Here is a 17,066-nt window from a genome sequence, read left to right as displayed (position 1 = left end):
ACTATATAGTAGTTAGTACTACTATTACTATTACTTTTAGTGATTTGTTTTCTACAATTAACACGATAAGTAATATTATATTTGTATGAAAGATGAAACTAATGTATTATTGTTACCTATTAACTTAAAATGTCGATTATCGTTAGGTGGGCACTTATTTTTCCCGTTATCGTCGATATTTTCACTCATATGCAGTTTTTTCGGATAATTTAAAAAAATTTAGTGGTGAAGTACCTATGTAAAAAATTCAGGAAGACCATTTCACTGGATCTCAAATTTATTTTGGACAAAGTTACCTGTATTTAGTGCCTATTTTAAGGTATGGTTGTTACTTTTTTTAAATCTCATAAAAATATAATATTACCTTTTAAATTAATTTATAATTACTATACCACATATTTTAAAATTAATAATAACAATATAATGTAAATTAAAACATATAAATATATATAGAGGTATATATTATGTATCTCGTAGTTTTATTTTATTTTATTTAATAATTCACTTGTTTTTGACAATGTTAATAATATATCTTCGATGTTATTCAATATATTTTTCTTTACAGCCGTAAAATAGTAAATGCCTCCAAATTACTATACTGATATTTTATAGGTACCTCAGAAACTCGAAATTTTTATATTAACATTTTCTAGACTTCTAGTCGAGATACAGTTTTAAAAAATATTTATAATATAATATTTGAGTTACAATCAATATTTATATGGCACAAACCTTAAGCCACGCAACTTAATAGAAATAATTAATAATATTGGTACATAACATCCATAATGATTAATATTAGCCGTTACATTTATGCACAAAGCAGTCCGACCTACGTCTACGATATTATAAAAATACGATAAGTACATCACTTTTTTCTAGCGGAGATGTTGGTAACGTCGCTCTTGGAGATACGTTGTGAATTGTCTACCTCCGATTACCGCCAAAACTCTAGGGTGAGTACCTAAGCAATTTAAGAATAATTTATAAAAAAAATAACGGATTGTGCTGAGATTTCGTACAATAATATGAGTTCAATATGTTTAATATGAGTTTCAGTCGGTTTATGAGGTTTTTTTTTTATCATTCAATCATCTTAGCAATCGTGACATCGAACTACCGAAGAAGTGATGCACAAGTAGGTAGGTACCTCCCTACATATTATACTGCCTACTATTGGTACTTATCTCGAATTCTCTTTACTTTTTAGGCAGGTACGCTGTACGAAGCCAGAAAGATAATACTAAATGTTTTCGATTAAGACTTCTACGCATTTAGCGATTCGTCGACAACATATCGGTTTTAAACGATAAATATTTGCGTGACGATCGGCTGTCGCGTTTGGGAGATCGTTTATGATTTGAAAAACACCAAGTCTAAAAGTCAACGGTTTAATCACAGACGTGAATAAAGAAATCTTATGTACCGTGGTAAGTACCAACAAGGTATCTACATTTCAATGATAGCCACTTCTCACAACTAAAGGCGGGTTTCCACTACGTACGTGTACGCGCATAAAAATACTTTTCTGTGATTGGTTGGAACGTGTAAACTTTCTGGTATACCAAAAGCTTACCGTGTATACCGACCGACCACAGAAAATAATTTTCTATGCACGCACACGTCTGTAGTGGAAACCCACCTTAATAGTAGTACAAAAAGAGTGGTATAAAATCTTTATAAATTTTTTGTAAATCTTTAATAAATACACCATATTATAATATATATAATAATTTATATAGTCGCACGAATGTATGCATTATGATCATGGACATCTGAAGTCATATAAGTGTTATGTTTTTGTCTTTATCTTTGTTTTTTATATTTATGTGATTTTTCTATGTAGGACGTAGGTGCATATAATTATATCTATAAAGAGCAATCGTCTATTAATATTTTTTATTGGTCGTTGTAATTTTTTTCCCCTATAATTCGTATAATGCGTTTTACGTGTTCTAAGTATATAGGTGGGGAATGAAACGATATAGTTTAAAAAACGTTCTGTACAGAAACAACCAGTCAACGATGGAACCGAAATGACGTTCACCAATAACTCAATTATTAATCGGTATATAAATATTAAGGTAACAATAATAGATGGGTGCAAACGACGACGTTGAAAGTGCCACTGAATAATTTTAAAAGGAGAGAGACAGCGATGCAGCATCGTCTGTTCAATCGGTGAGTCCAAGCTGTGTAATGTGTATATTATTTATTTCGCCTTTGCCCGAGTGGTCACGAAAAAATCTTAGACCATGAACGTTCGACAGACGTCTCGTACACTCGAAATTCGTGTGAAAAAACGTACCTATCTCGTATTTTCGTATACACTCATTACTAAGTCGTTTGTACGCGCTGAAGGCCTACTTTAGTATAAGCGGTCGAGTATTATAATGGATTATTAAAAATATATAGTTTAATATTATATGTATAGGTATTAGGTAAGCACTTATATATAACTATATATATATACAATATACATTGGTGTATACGCGGGCTTTACCTTTAATAAAATAACGTCTCCGAGGCAAAATTACTTTGAATATATTATTAATTATTATATTATAATATCGTAAGTATACGCCCCTTAAACTCTTAAGATAAACCGAGATATTATAAAGTTGCCGGGGTAAAAGCCCGTCGTTATAATATAATATTATATTATAGGTATAGTAGTTATACTATATATAAAGTCTTGCAAACAAGAACGCCTATGTATAGACGATATTATTTTAATCTATATTTTGATATAATATATTATTTTCTAAACTTGTCTTTTGCTCATCGTTTAACGGCATAATATTATAATAATATAGTCTCGATTCTCGGGTGTGGTACGCGTAAAACGGCGTGTATGCGATCTGTCATCATCGTACCCACTAAACAAACCCTTAACGCGGCTTATTATACAGTGACGAACGATTTATTAATTTATTTTCAAAGTAAATCGGTACACTTTTTACCATATTATTTTAAGACGGATTTTTTTTTTTGCGATGATATCGTATAAGTATCAGCTATAATTAAATTGGCAAGGCGGCGGCATCACGTTTAGATAAATAATTTCTCTAGAGTGATTATTCGATGGATTAGGGCGAGATTAGGCGTGTAATAATAGCGTGTAATATGCATATGACGTGCACTAATAGTCATAAAATAATATAATTAAAATATAGACACGTTATTTTGCACTCGATGATGTCATGTATTTGGACTAAATTATCATAAACGGCAGTACCTAGTTGTAGTTGGTTATTACATTTTGTCTAGAACTTTGGCATAAATATTTCAATATTCGCTAGTACTTGGCTTCGGTTATAATTATCGTGTGCAAATATTCATGAAAAAAATATAATGTGTATTTATTTTATTATTGTCGTTTTATATTTTTATGATAACGTCGAGTCACTGTTATTTACAGATTATAATATTGTATTATCGTCGTACGAACAGCTAACGATGAGACGTGTCCTCGATGGACTTGAGCCAATATAGACGACTACTCGCATTTATATAATATATAATACGTTTTTTTATGGTGTGTTATTATTTATTATTCATATGCATACAAACTTTGAAGTTTGTGGAGTCGAGGCTAGTTGAGTGGCAACAGCTGGTACCCTAAAGGCGTATAAATAATAAACTAAATACCCATATCTGTTCAATATTCGATGTGTTGTTAATTATTAAATATTAAACCTAAAATATAAGCTTCTATTTTGTTTCAGAATATGTGGCTAAAAATATAAGTTATAATGGAAGTATAAGGACAAAAGTAACTTTCAAAATCACCGTTATAAAAAAATATAAAGTAAACATTTTATTTAATATAATATACATCACGTACCTATTATTACGTAATAATTATAATACAATTTCATTATCAATAATTTAATAATAATTATTAATAATTTTGTTATTTAGTATAATAACAATTTTGCATTTTTATCAAATCGCGTTACTGTAATCATACCGTAATTACAACGTAATCTGAGTGAAAATTTAAGAATTGCTTGTAAAATGTATAAACTGTATTGCGCAATACACTTCCTCGTTCTTTTGAACCAAGCGGCTATCGACATTTGAACCTAATTCTATACACAGGTAGGTAGTCGGATATTGGCTATTTTACGCTATTCGAACATGGGTCATTGGATAGTTTTCACGGTTATATTTTTTACACGTTGTATGGCAGAAACTTATGACCTGCGTTCACACTAACACAGCCGAGTACAATACAGCAACGTATACTTAGTTATATTTAGTGTTTGATGAAATGGTAATAACGGTATATACCATCCATTGAGTAATCTTGTTATCGAGGGTGGCGTATTGCGAATATATCGTTTGAGTAGTGAGATATACGAGTTGAGCAATTATAAATTTACTAATACAATAAATTATGGCGACAATAATTATTATTATGATTTCTCTACAGTGTATAGGCTATTAAACCCGAAGTAAATTGATTAAATACGAAGATTTGACCAAATTAGACTACTTCACGAACCAAAACCTACTGCTGAATAATTTATTCCTACACGTTCGTACTCGTTATTCCTGTAGGCATAAGCAAATTCACCGAGTGTGACATAAACAACATACACCATTAAAGCTTACATTCTTGTAACATTTTTAACGGTTTATGCGTCCAAATAAACACTAGCTGCGTTATATAATATATAGTTATGATGTATTATATTATGAGGAGCGTCATTTCCGGTATGCAAAAAATGTACATTTTTGTTCTATGGATGTTCATTTTAGACATTTTTATTATTTTTTATAACATTTTTTCCTTGTTAACTGATTTCTTATTGAAATTTATAGACAATTTTCTAGCACGTTTCATCTAAAATGTTTTTGAGGATTTAAAAAATGTTTTATGACAAAAATGATAATATTTGGAATTTAAATTTTTCTTAGCTAAAATAACTATAATACGTTATAATAGTGTGCAAGTAACCAAACAGGACAATACAAAAATATTTTTTTATTTTCAATTGGACAAGATACTATGTATAACTAATATATAGTACAATTTGATGTAGGTATATATTAAAATAAATTGTTATCACACATTTGTAAAGTCATTACAAATAGTTATACAAGGTGTAACTTCGTAATAAATGATAATATATAGAATGAATGTAAAACGAGACATGCGATTATGATATGTAGTAAATATAATATTATATTATGTAAGTACACAATATCTATATTCTTTAGTGTAATTGACTATTAATTAATATAAAGAAAAATTATTTTTTTTTATATTATGTAGGTACCTAAATATTCGTTTTCATTTTGACTATAGAAACTATACGTGAACTGGTATGAGATTAAGTTAGTCAGTTTTTTTTTTTTTTTTTTAATATGGTTATCATTTTAATAAAAACTAAAATGTTTTCAATTAAGTTATTAGGTAGTTTATTATTATTAACTATATTACTAGGTAGTCCTATGTAATATTATTAAAATGAATCTTCAAAAGAAATTAAATTATTGATACGAATAAACCAGAATAAATATAACATTTCATAGGATAAAACAGTAGTTAAAAGTTTTTTTTTTTTTTAATAAAATATTTTTAAAAATAATTAAATATAAATTCTAAAAATCAATTTTTTTTTTTTTATTAAAAGTATCCTTAATTTTACTTATAATACAATATTATTTAATAAGTTAAAACAATTTATTTTAACAAGTGCTTATTTTATTAAATATGTATTATAAAATTATAATATTATATACATACACACAGTGGGGGCAGATATAGAAACATAAAATGGGGAGGGCTAATTTGTATTATAGAAAGACAAAATATATCATTTTAGTAAATACATACGTATGTATAGTAATTACTAATTATATATAATATATAATACGTTCAATGGGCTAAAACACCTTAGCTCCCCTTGAATCCACGCTTGCGCACACGCCACACACACATACTCATGTATATTATATATTAATTATTTTTTTTATAATACTTAAAATTATGTAAAAATAAAATATTCACAACATAATACTTTTCGTGATAAATATTATAGTTTTTACTAAAAGCCCCCAGTATATATTATATTATATATTTTATGTATTAAATATTATTATTATAATGTTGTGATGTGTAAGTTATTATTATCATAACGTGATATACGTTGGATTTGTGTGCGCGTATTATCACGACCGTGACGGTCATAAAATAAATAATTATCGCGTTGTCTTCCAGCCAGACATCCAGCCGAGACTCACTGCATCATCACTCCGGTAAGCACGCACTATAATATTATCTATCTCACTGCGTTTCTGTCCGCGGGCTCGCCTCGTCCAAAGGTCAAAATCCAATTAAAACGCAATTAGAATGTCAAAACTAGTGTGCGCAACTCAATTATTATATTTGTTGGTAGGTAAGCTCGCCGATGACGAAGACGACGACGATGACTGCTGCGTAATAAGATAAAAATAAAAATAATAATAATAATAAACACTCGACAGAAATAGTTGACGTTGGATTTTATGAAGTTTCGCGTTTCTCTCAATATCACTGAGCTGTCTAGAACTTACGGTTAGTAATAATGACGAATTTTATTATTGTTATTAGTATTGTACTGGTAGACGATTTACAACGGCAGCCACCGTTCGCATATTAGGCACTTGTTATTTGTTGATAATATTTGATCGCCGATGGGTTTAATATTACGTATACGCTATAACTTCACAGAGGCTGTGCGAGGTATACCAGCAAGAGATCGACAGAAGACATGAAATAAAACGCGATTCTGATATGTAATTTTGTGCGCGCATTATGCACCGAGTGCAATTCATAATTCTTTACGAGCCACATGGAATTGTAAATAGTGTGTAACGATTATTTTATGACAGTATTTACAGTAAAATAATTACAATTTGTGATTATTTTTTTTTTAATTTAAAAACATAAATGAAATTTGATATGCTTTGATGCTTTTTGCTGGTTGTAAATCTGTGACAATGATTTACTGGTTGTGGTTATTTGTGATTAAGATCATGATATCGGAAAATTTTTAACAAATATATATATGTATATATTATTATCTATGTACGTTGTGTAATCATATAATTTAATTATTTGAAAATTTAAACAAAGCTTTGTACAGTTTAAAAAAAACGTTGGTCCGGTCATTATTTTTACGAATAATAATAATAAAAATAGTCCTCGAGGTTTGATACTAAACTATAAATTATTAAGTCAATAGTTAATATAAGTAATAATAGTCAACGACATAATATATCGATATTAAATTGGCCAATTTTCAGTACCGATATCGCTTAAAAAATAGGTAATAATTATCATTGCATTGATACATAGATCCCGTTATATCGAAATGCGTTTTGCGTTAGATTCTGTTATAGGCTTCGTGGACTGACATTTTTATCCGATGAACGCACAACTTTGATTTGTGTATAAATTGAATTCGAACTAAGGTTGAAATGAATCCGTAGAACCCTAAGGGGACCAACAATGATGATACCGACAAAGATAAAATGAATCAAATCGAAAATAGATTCAGTTTTTATTATGTATAGGAAATATGAAAGATTTTTATTTGACAATTTTTTATGTTAGATCTATATACGTTTTGAAATGATGTATCCGTTGGCCATCACTATAATAACATTACTACTTTGAGAATCACGGTTGGAAGAATGTTTAGATGTTAATTAATAATATATTGTTAACAGTCGATATTACACTGTTATAAACGCGATTTTATGATTTTAAATTGAGTACACTACTCAATACTCATATATTATTATACCAATAATAGATATTATGTTTTATTTTAACGAAAAACTGTAGTCAAAATGATTCTTTTTTTTTTAATGTTGGGACCTTGTACATATTTAATTTTCTAACTTAAATTTGATAAAAAATTATTATTTATGATGATAATTATAAAACCAATACGAATATCATCGCTTCGCTCAGAATTTAAAACAACATATTTACGATTACGACTCATTACTTATGAGTCCTAAGTATTATGATTTATGACTTTATGAACAATCGAAAACTGAATTCATAATTCGTCAAATAGAAGTTGAATAAATTCATTCGTGTTAACATTATTATTCTTTATAGGTAATTAGGCACCATAAAATTGTACACTCGACATTGATGTAGCTAAATTGCCTATCCAAGACGCCGTGAGATCGTCAACATATTTTTATCATTGCAGAAATTCGACAAAGCATAGGAATTTCAGGTATTTATAATGTTTTTATAATATTATCAATGAATACCTATTGAAGTGCGACTTACTTTACACTATATAAACGCTGTATCTACGCCTGCTTTTACTGCTCATATGCATATTGTAGTATATTAAAAATACGTGTTTGAGTATCTTCAATTATTATTATTTATATTAATATTATATTATATTATATTCATATTATAATTTATTATAGTTATTCTTTTTTCACGAATAGTAAGACTATCGATATTAAATCGTTATATTATGATGATGATACTATGTGCACTTAGGTAGAGTAACATGTTTATGGATATTGTACGTAGGTAACGCAATATCAGTAGGTGTGTATATGGTTATTTTTTTTCTTCCGTGGTTTTACGACACTTATAATGAACCACTTATTATTGTAAGACACGTCTTTGCCAGGCGATCGAAATGTGTAATAAATAATAATTACTACGTTTACACGATAACGTTAAAATGGTATTAAATCCACGCAGAATTGTATTTTTATAGGTTAATAAAATATAACTTACCTAATCTATCCGGAAGAAAGTCAGTGCATTTAAAACCGTTTTAACGCCACTGTGTGAACGTAGTAATTATCTATACAGCTTCAGGCGGTACTTACCAGCTGTAGGCAGTGACTCACCCCCCCCCCCCCCCAAAAAAAAAAACTGATAAGACACACGACGCAAAAATATATTATATCATTATAGAAAGACATTTACTGAAAATCGAACAGTATTCGTGCATTATAAAGTTCATACGTCCGATATTATGTTTCACACTTAAATCTCAACTCGTAGTAATACTGAATAAATTATAGTTAAATGTGTTTTTTTACAAAGCGCTTTAAGAATACCACATTTCATTCAAAATGGAGGGAAAAATAATAAAGCAAATAGGTTTCCCGAGTAAAGGCCGATTTTCAGTGTCTTCTGTTGTGTTCCAATTATTTAAAACATTTATTATTTTATCGAAGTTTATTTAGTTGTATCTTGTACCAAATACCCATAACTTGAACATAATGATACTTAGAGAATTTGTTATTCTAATAGTATGCGCCCTTTTAATAAGTGTTTTTATTTTCTATTTATACCACTTCATGTGGAAATATAGAAGTACTCGTAATTAAAGCATTCGACTATAGTTAGGAAATTTCTGTACATACCATACAATATATCAGAAAATATTTATCGTATAATATAATAAAGTATAGTTAGTAGTTACATAAAAAAAATTGAATTTGTTTTAGTCATGCTGTATTTTATAACAGTGATTTTTTTTTCAGATTTCCATTATACTTTCTTTAATCCACTACCGTTACTGCTAGTTTTTAATTTTATATTTCTGAAAAACGATAGTCGTGAAAAGTTTGATATATATATATATATATATATATATGTAGTTATATTTTACACCGAACCGATAGTTTAATATTTATATGAATTTAAAGTTTAGGGTATCAGCTGTTGTCGCCATTCTACTTATCTTATCTGTAAACATTAAATGCTTATAAATAATAAGGCGTCGTCGAGGGTTTGACGTTCAAAATTTGTGTATAGATATTTTCAGAAAAATTATTTGATTTAGAAACGAAATATAAATTAGCGATTTGAGAAAAAAATAACTGCTAAAAATGCACTATAAATTAAAAACAGACGAGTGATTGAATTTTATTAAAATACAAACACAATTACTGTTTGAATGTTTTACGTAAGAAAAAATTCCTCATTTTTACGTCATTTATACGTATTAAATAATTCAGCGTACGTATAAACAGTTTAATTACAGTCGATTTTTCTGATCTATGGTCTTCAATCATTCAAAAATTAAACTCAACCGGCGAACGACGATCAAAACCCCATTTACCCCGACTCTGTTTTGAAAATAGATTGAAAACTAACTAAGATCCCTGTGGCGTTTACAAAATCTTGGTTTGAAAAAGCAACGGCTGACCTGTCGAGTAGATAACACGCTATTAAATAAATTATATTAAAAATCGATTAGTTGCTAGTTTTTTTTTCAATTACATCGTATGCGGTCTTGTTTTAAGGCGATATTGTGAGCAATCGATGTATAATCTGCATCACACACACACACAAATTAATATACAGTGTGGAACGTCGATAATTCTTACATCCATTTTATCCGTTTAGTTTATTACGATTTTTGGAATTTTTAAAAGTATACTTAAAGAACGTAGGTGTTTATGTTGTTAAATACTTACATTATTTATACTATTAAAGGAGTACCCTATGACGTTATAAACTCATTTTTTTTAAATCGTAAGTACCTTTTTTTTTTTTTACAAATATACAAATTTTTATGTTATATCGCGTATGAATATTATTGCTATTATTAATAAAATACATTCAAATATTTAATACACTAATGTATTCTTAGTATATACGTCCGAACATTATTTTAGAATATTGTCAAAAATCAGAGATGTAATAATTAAATTAAATAAATATTATAATTATTATTATTTATAATTTAATTATATAACTACAAATGCATAGGTAAAACAAATAATGTAATGTGATTACAAAGTGTAATACCTATACGTATGTATTATAATTTATACTATTTATAGAGGCTAGCTTTTTCGTCAATATATTGAGATCTATTTCCATTACATCGAATAACCCTTCGACGTTACTCTTATCTTATGGAGCAAGTGTTTTATAACGCATAGACAGGAAGTAAGAAATCTTGGTTTTATAGACGTTGTGGTTTCTTATTTTTCGTGAGTGGTAAATGAAGGAATTTTAAGGACAACGTTGATCTATCGTTGATAACCTAACTATCCGAGAACATAGTTATTATTTTATTGAAGCTTTCAAAAACATAACAAACCCCGATGAACAGGTTCGTGTGTAGGAACACACAAGATCTTATATCTAACACAATCGTAGTATTTATATGTATTAAATTCGGCGAATACCCGTGTCACTCGTAGGTACGTTTATAATATAATATTATATGATATTTAAATACTTATCATACGTTGAGAATTGCGTGGATATGAAAACACGAGGAGAGTGTTGTGGTGGAAACGAATTTAGCTAAATGCTATATTCGTCATTGTTCTACGGAACTATACCTACTCGTATATTGTATACCCGCAGGCTACAGTGTAACAAAAAAATTATTCGATTCAAATTAGCATTATTGCACTACTATCAAATATATTATATAACTGTGCGGTATGCTATCCAAGTACCATTAGGGGATACCTACTCGTGCTCGTACGTGTGTATACACATTACATCGCACAGTGTTCGTCGAAACTTGCACCATACACAACTAATTAACATGCGTGATACTATTATATTAACGTTTACCGCTGGCTACAATAAGTATATATGTAGGTACACGTTGGCGAATATATTATATAAATATCCTATTGTGATGTGCCTCTCATACGATAATACACCTTCATCATAATTATCATTATAATCGCATTCCGAATGTGAAAATCTATTATCCGCGTATTATAATGTATATTAAATGATATAGCTACCTTGGATATTATACAGTCGTATACCGGAGCCGCGACGACGCGACGGGTGGTATGATGTATTCAGGTCGATTTTTTTGTTTTGTCGAAAACCGATTTGTATACATATATATATATACATCGATTACTTATAACAACAACTATGGCATAACACAAATATATTAATAAAAATTTGTATGATGGTTTTTGAGTTTTTGATGTACTAACGCATGAAGACTAACGTGCTGTTTTGATATTTGTTGTCAACCGCTTGCTCTCCTCCCCCGTGGATAGTTTGCAAATTGTGGGGCTGTTTTTTTTGTCTTATAGTTATTTCAATCATAAAATGCTATAAAGTGTACGTACCTTATACTCACGCAAAACAATAATAATTTAAGGTGTTTATAAATTTTCATAAATATATATATAGATAATAAAAACAATTTTTTTCTTACATTAATATTATTGTTCTTATACCCGGGAAATATATTACATAATAATAGTATAATGTCGATAAAATGAATAACAACAATTATAATGATTATTAAACAACAACAATGGGCAGGACGTTCTGTAGGTCTTCGCATCGTACAGCCAATCAGCGCACTATACTTTCTATACTACTTTTCTATTGGTTATTATTATTATTGGATACGTTTTAATCTATTTCAGCTACTCGAGTCTTAAGATTTAGTCCGTCAGTCGTAGTTCGAACATAGTCGAGTACAGGGACCTATACTTCAAACTTCGCAGGATCGTTCAGAGAACCGAGCCGTTGTCCACATCTCATATACGTCGACAATAATAATTGATTCATCGTCGATTCTATGCATACATTCTAAGGTTAGTCGTGGGCGATTGCTTAACTATACGCTTTACACAATATTATTTTAATATAATATTATAAAAGCAAGTCTCGATTTTTTGTCGCGCATATAAATCCATACTGTTCAACGTATAGTCACCAAATTTTTTACTGTTATACCTGACAGTTTGCTGGTTTTAGCACTACTTTTTTTTAGAGAACATGTCCAATATTTTGACATTTTAAGATGTTTACAGAAACATGTTATTTGTATCTAAACACAATATTTGGTGTGAAAATGAATCATGTCTACTTGTTCCTATAGTAACAGTATTTGTATCTTTAGTTAATTTAATTCGAAAAGGGAACATTTAATAAGTTACACAAAATAAATTTTGTGTCTCTCCTGTAGAATTTGAATGTCGACGTATATGTATTATATATTATAATAGGTATATTAAAACAATTGTTTAAAACGTAAACAATTTAAATTTTACAGGAGAGGTATACAACTTATTTTGTGTAACTTATTTAATGTTCCTTTTTCGAATTAAATTAAATAAAGATACACATACTGTTTCTATAGGAACACGTAGATATGTTTTGTTTTCACACCAAATAGTGTATTTATAGATAAAATAACAAACTTCTGTAAACATCTGAAAATTTGATAATATTGGACATGTTCCTTAACAAAAGTGATACTTAAATCTCCAGAAAACTGTCAGGTATAACCTTAAAAAATTTGGTGACAATACGTTAAACGGTGTGGATTTGTATACGTGACATAAAATCGGGACTTACTTTTATAGTATAGATATATACAATATGTTATTTAAATTATGATTAAAAAAATGTTTTAAAGACTAACGAGTTTACTGTGGTAACGTTATTATATTAAACGTCAGTTGCTAGGGGTAATCTCGCAAAAATTAGTGACGAAAATCAAACAATTTGAAATCATAAATTTATATAATATGTAGGTACACTCGTATTTTAAAATAATTTATTATTATTATTTTAATAAACTTTGACTAGGTCAGACTATTACTTATACATATTATACTATTATTAATATTGACAAATACATATAAGTATAATATACCAAGATAATTTGTTGGTTATACTTATAACATTATAATATATAGATTGTCTTTAACGAAAACTTCTTATCAAAGGCATTATCAATGTGTTTCTTATTTTATTTGTTGCATCTAAAGAATGTCCTTCGAGATTATTGTACCCGTAATCCAGTATATGCACGTCATACGAATATGGCTACCCGCTTATCCGGACTTACCTGACCGTTACTTGGCGTTCTAAATCAACTTGTCACGCACATAGCCATATAGATATAACGTATAGAGAACCATATTTTCATAATTGCAGATTAATAAGGACGTGTCATACATCAGCTACACAAGCAGCAATGTCAACGAAATAATTGAGGTATGAATAATATTTAAGAGTTATTGTGAATAATATTAAAACGCTGGGTTAGGTTAGTCAGATTGTTTATTTTAGTGTCATTAAATGTGATAAATTATTTTATTTTATTTCTATATTAAAAATAAGCAACTTATTAAAAACGAAATTGTTTCCTACATTATTAAATATTTAAGTCTATAATATAATAGTTTAAAACGAACTTTAAAAAGCTAAAGGTTTTTATTTTTTAAATAAAAAGGTTTTAAAATTAAAGAAACGTTAAAAATTTACATCTTTAACAAATTTTAGATTTAATTACAAAATTTATGATACCATATCATACAATTTTAATCACTTTAAAATTACTTTAATGGATATTTTTTAAATTTAATTTTAAAATAAATAAATACAAATAATTAGACATTAAATTTTTGCCAGAGTTTATTAGATACACATAATATTTTATAACTTATCATAAATATAGAAAAAAAAAATTGACATTTTAAAGGATAGGTCAATAGGTCAATCATAGGTTTTAAGTTTTAGGATTTGCGAATAGTGTATAATACAGATAATAAGATTTTAATTTAGATTTAAACAATTGAAAAAAACTAATATTAAAAGAAAATGCTTATAACTATGTACCAGGTACATAGGTTAGGTTACTTTAAAATCAATTATTTATATAAATCCCTTAAATTTTACTTTAAAACAAAGAGTATGGGTTATTAGATTCATATTATATGATAATTTAAAACTAATCTTTATAGATTAAACCAAAGCTTTATCGTAAATAAAACGACATAAACATCGAATGGTGTTTTACGGGCCGCGTTTAGGTACAATAATATAATATATGAATGTATATATTTTTAATAATATATAATACTTACACGGTGGACTATGTCATGCCAATAAGCTACCGTACAGGTATTATAGTGGTATTTCAATATATGTACAAATTGCGTTATTACAGACTAATGCAGATAATAACCAGAAAATGTAATTCGACGACGGATAATATTATACGAATGACTATATATACACCTGTATCTATATATAGTGGTAGCAGTAACAGTGCGCATTGTTATATGTATAATATAGAACATGTGTTTGAGTTTCATATTCTGGCGGTGATGAATACATGATATTATTGCGTAATTTGACGCGCATACGAATTAAAGGTACAATAATTATTATACGTATTTTTGCATATTATTATCTATTTCACCGAGCTTTATTTATACTCATACCTGCGTTTTAGGTAGTTACAATAATTATGTATTTTAGCATATATTCATTTTGTTATCTGTTATAGCGAGCGTAAATTTACATATTATACACTTACACGGGACTCACTACTCTGCAGTATTTAGGCAGGTACGATAATAATAATTACTATGTATTGTTATGTTTTTGTGTAGAGTCTTGAGTTCTTATAATATACGGCGATGAAAATTGAAAATTGCGAAGTTTGGTGGGCAACAAAACAATCTACAGAGAAAATCATTTCAAACATATACAATATAATCAGGTAATATTTGAATAAGGTACCCATAAATTAATACTTTTATATTTTGATTATTGTTTTATGATTATTATGGCTAATACTATAGCACTCGGCCTGAGCGCATACAAATTTTGTGTTTTGTTTGGAATTTGCAATGATTGTTTTTTTGTGTATTTGTGCTTATATTTTAATTCAAAATATAAAGACGTTTTTAAATAAATTTGGTTCATATTTGGATCGATTCTCATAAGTATTTTGTTAAATCAAAGTTTGTAGTATGGAAGGTACACTAGATAGGTAAACAGCTTTACTGTGTCACAATATTGATTTATCTCTATCTGATTTACTTTCATGTAGTCTAAAGTGTAGCCTGATTTATGAGTCATAAAACAAATTCGAAATCGCCAAAATAACTTCGGATCGACGTGCTTAAAAATTTAAACATTTATTACGAACTCTCTAACTTATTAGACTGTTCTTATAAATTAATAATAACTAAAATATATAAAACATAATATTTATCATTACTTACTCAAGCATATTTAAACACCGGTATATTATCGTATTCGATTAGGTCGTTGGTTCTTATTTGATTTAATTTTAATTTATTTGATTTCCTCAACCACGCTATCGACTATTGTGGAATGTAAACGTAAATAATAATATGATAGGTATATAATGAAATTGGTTTTGAACTTGGGAAATGTACATAATAAATTTAATATTATAGTTTGTAACTATTAATGACATGGAAAACACTTGTCACACATAAAATTGAAACTTAATATCGTTTTAAAAGAGAAATTATATCGTATAATCCCTCACCACTAAAATTGTACATAAATATAGCAATTTTTTTTGTTTTAATATGAACTATCGCAACGAACGCATCTCAAAATTTACACGGTTTTTGTGGAAATAATTTTTTTTATGTCACATATATCGAATTATTGTAACTGTAAACGCAAAAAATCCAGTCAACATCTTCGGTTTTTAAATTAATACCCAATAAAGTTGTTTCGGATTTTGGATTAGAGTACTTTTCTCAAAATTTCGGTTCATAAAAATTGGATTTTGAATTTTTTTATTTTAATGTTTGAATGGCGCATCGACTTTTAAAAACTCGTTTTACGAGAAAATGACTGTATAATTATAATTTAATTATTTATAATATTAAGTCGTAAAAATGGTGACATATACATTTTTATTTGCATAAATATAGAATAAATAGTGTGATTTTTACAAAATATGTAAAATATCTATAATAATTCTGTAGCAAATATATCGTTTAAAATAGGCTAGACGTCTCATTCTACGTTTTCTCAATATTTAAGTGATATACGAATATATTTTATACAAAAAAAAAACGCTGCAAATATGTCGTCGGACACTGACAGCAAAATATATGCTTTATATTTATGAACATTATTTGCTAAACTAAAAAAAAACGACTACGATGCAATTCACAAATTGAATTTTATTTTCTAAAAAATCGACCACAGGAAATGGAAGACTCCGGATGGAAAGAAGTCCGTAAGTACTTTTAGATTTTGAGCGGAGCGACGAATGTATCAA

The 17,066-nt window shown here is 28.2% G+C and overlaps 2 long non-coding RNA genes across 2 annotated transcripts; both read left to right on the top strand.

Moving 5' to 3' along the window:
* Positions 1–573: 573 nt before the first annotated feature.
* LOC126550654 (uncharacterized) lies at positions 574–2,233 on the top strand. The gene is made up of 3 exons (XR_007604735.1): positions 574–956; positions 1,060–1,142; positions 1,211–2,233. It is a non-coding gene; the product is annotated as an uncharacterized LOC126550654 (long non-coding RNA).
* Positions 2,234–5,913: 3,680 nt separating this feature from the next.
* Positions 5,914–16,369, top strand: LOC126551392 (uncharacterized). Its single transcript, XR_007605289.1, has 6 exons — positions 5,914–6,568; positions 8,126–8,249; positions 12,421–12,591; positions 13,774–14,002; positions 14,958–15,165; positions 15,406–16,369. It is a non-coding gene; the product is annotated as an uncharacterized LOC126551392 (long non-coding RNA).
* Positions 16,370–17,066: the final 697 nt, after the last annotated feature.

The sequence above is a fragment of the Aphis gossypii genome, chromosome 3 (assembly GCF_020184175.1).
Source record: "Aphis gossypii isolate Hap1 chromosome 3, ASM2018417v2, whole genome shotgun sequence".
Taxonomy (NCBI): domain Eukaryota; kingdom Metazoa; phylum Arthropoda; class Insecta; order Hemiptera; family Aphididae; genus Aphis; species Aphis gossypii.
This window is presented reverse-complemented; position numbering and strand designations above follow the sequence as displayed.